At 54.2% G+C, this 2,529-nt stretch overlaps 1 non-coding gene across 1 annotated transcript; it reads right to left on the bottom strand.

The window, feature by feature from the left end:
* Positions 1-1,294: 1,294 nt before the first annotated feature.
* On the bottom strand, positions 1,295-1,367 carry TRNAV-CAC (transfer RNA valine (anticodon CAC)). Its single transcript has one exon. It is a non-coding gene; the product is annotated as a tRNA-Val (tRNA).
* Between the last annotated feature and the right edge of the window lie 1,162 nt (positions 1,368-2,529).

Here is a 2,529-nt window from a genome sequence, read left to right as displayed (position 1 = left end):
AAAGTTCTTTCTAATATCTGTGTGTGTGTGTGTGTGTGTGTGTGTGTGTGTGTGTGTGTGTGTGTGTGTGTGTGTGTGTGTGTGTGTGTGTGTGTGTGTGTGCGTGCTTGGGCAGGTGTATGCAACACGAGGCTTGGGCAGACACAAGCCTTGGAGGTGGTGGTCCCTGGTGCCGCTTCTGTCCCCCCCGGCTTTAACTACCCAAGCCCAGGGGGGATCTTCTCTAGATTTCTAACTATCTATATTGGGAAATGATCGTTGACGCGCAGTACAAGCTGGCAGCTGGTGTGGCACTGGTGTGGCGTTGGTGTGGCACTGGTGTGGCGCTGGTGTGGCGCTGGTGTGGCACTGGTGTGGCACTGGTGTGGCGCTGGTGTGGCGCTGGTGTGGCACTGGTGTGGTACTGGTGTGGCACTGGTGTGGCACTGGTGTGGCGCTGGTGTGGCACTGGTGTGGCGCTGGTGTGGCGCTGGTGTGGCGTTGGTGTGGCACTGGTGTGGAGGTGTGAACAATAGGTATATATTTATATTAATATAAATATTTAAAGTGTATTTAAAGTGTATTATTTGCCCGTGTGCGTGAGTGTATGCATGGCATTATATATAGTATATATTATACAATATGTAATACTATATATAATGGAAAAAGACAGCACATTAAAGAAAAAATGAGGATTGGGAACAAGTCTTCAAAGGCTATGTACTGGCTCTGTTTTGTTAATAATCCACGTGAATCACACTGGTATTAGTGGGGAGGGAGACATGATCACCATGTACAAATTCTCAGAGGAATTAACAAGGTGGATAAAGCCAGACTACTTAGCACGGGTTGTACACGAACAAGTGGACACAGGTAGAACCTTAGCACCCAAAGGAGCCACAGGTAGACACCTTAGCACCCAAAGGAGCCACAGGTAGACACCTTAGCACCCAAAGGAGCCACTGGGACATTAGAAATGTCTTCAGTGTTTGAGTAGTGATAAACTGTGAGGACACTGGGACTCTTGTGAGGACACTGGGACTCTTGGGAGGACACTGGGACTCTTGGGAGGACACTGGGACTCTTGGGAGGGGGGGGGGGAGGTGGTGCGTGTATAAATATGGTTCGAAAATATCAGAAACTTAACGTGTAAATAATGAATTGAAATTAGGCACAGAAGGATATAGATCCATACTTTGGTGGAGGGGGGAGAGTGGGGGAGGTGTTTGGAACAGCTGCCTACCTTGAGGTGCTTCCGGGGCTTAGTGTCCCCGCGGCCCGGTCGTCGACCAGGCCTCCTGAAAAATTAAGAGCGTGTTTCCGCCCGGGATCGAACCGGGGACCTTGCGCGTGTGAGGCGCACGTGATAACCACTACACTACGGAAACTCTACAGCTGCATTGGTTTGTATTGTGGGTGGATACAGTGGCTGTAACTGGGGACAACTATAGGTCCTCTCCGGAGGGGAATGTAGTGGTGGTTGGCATGGTGACAGGTCCTTGCTGGGGGGGGGGGCAGGGAGGTTGTTGTGGTTGGTATAGGGACGAGACCTTGGCTGGGAGTGGCTCCTATAGGCACGAGTCGTTGGCTGGGAGTCCTATAGGCACGAGTCGTTGGCTGGGAGTCCTATAGGCACGAGTCGTTGGCTGGGAGTCCTATAGGCACGAGTCCTTGGCTGGGAGTCATATAGGCACGAGTCGTTGGCTGGGAGTCCTATAGGCAAGAGTCGTTGGCTGGGAGTCCTATAGGTACGAGTCCTTGGCTGGGAGTCCTATAGGCACGAGACCTAGGCTGGGAGTGGCTCCTATAGGCACGAGACCTAGGCTGGGAGTGGCTCCTATAGGCACGAGACCTAGGCTGGGAGTGGCTCCTATAGGGACGAGACCTTGGCTGGTAGTGGCTCCTATAGGGACGAGACCTTGGCTGGGAGTGGCTCCTATAGGCACGAGACCTTGGCTGGGGGTGGCTCCTATAGGCACGAGACCTTGGCTGGGAGTGTCTCCTATAGCGACGAGACCTTGGCTGGGAGTGGCTCCTATAGGCACGAGACCTTGGCTGGGAGTGGCTCCTATAGGCACGAGACCTGGGCTGGGAGTGGCTCCTATAGGCACGAGACCTTGGCTGGGAGTGGCTCCTATAGGCACGAGACCTTGGCTGGGAGTGGCTCCTATAGGCACGAGACCTTGGCTGGGAGTGGCTCCTATAGGCACGAGACCTTGGCTGGGAGTGGCTCCTATAGGCACGAGACCTTGGCTGGGAGTGGCTCCTATAGGCACGAGACCTTGGCTGGGAGTGGCTCCTATAGGCACGAGACCTTGGCTGGGAGTGGCTCCTATAGGCACGAGACCTTGGCTGGGAGTGGCTCCTATAGGCACGAGACCTTGGCTGGGAGTGGCTCCTATAGGCACGAGACCTTGGCTGGGAGTGGGATAGTGGCTCCTATAGGCACGAGACCTTGGCTGGGAGTGGCTCCTATAGGCACGAGACCTTGGCTGGGAGTGGGATAGTGGCTCCTATAGGCACGAGACCTTGGCTGGGAGTGGGATAGTG

Source organism: Procambarus clarkii, chromosome 87 (genome assembly GCF_040958095.1).
Source record: "Procambarus clarkii isolate CNS0578487 chromosome 87, FALCON_Pclarkii_2.0, whole genome shotgun sequence".
NCBI lineage: Eukaryota > Metazoa > Arthropoda > Malacostraca > Decapoda > Cambaridae > Procambarus > Procambarus clarkii.
Note: the sequence above shows the minus strand (reverse complement) of the source record. Positions and strands in the feature narration are given on the sequence as shown.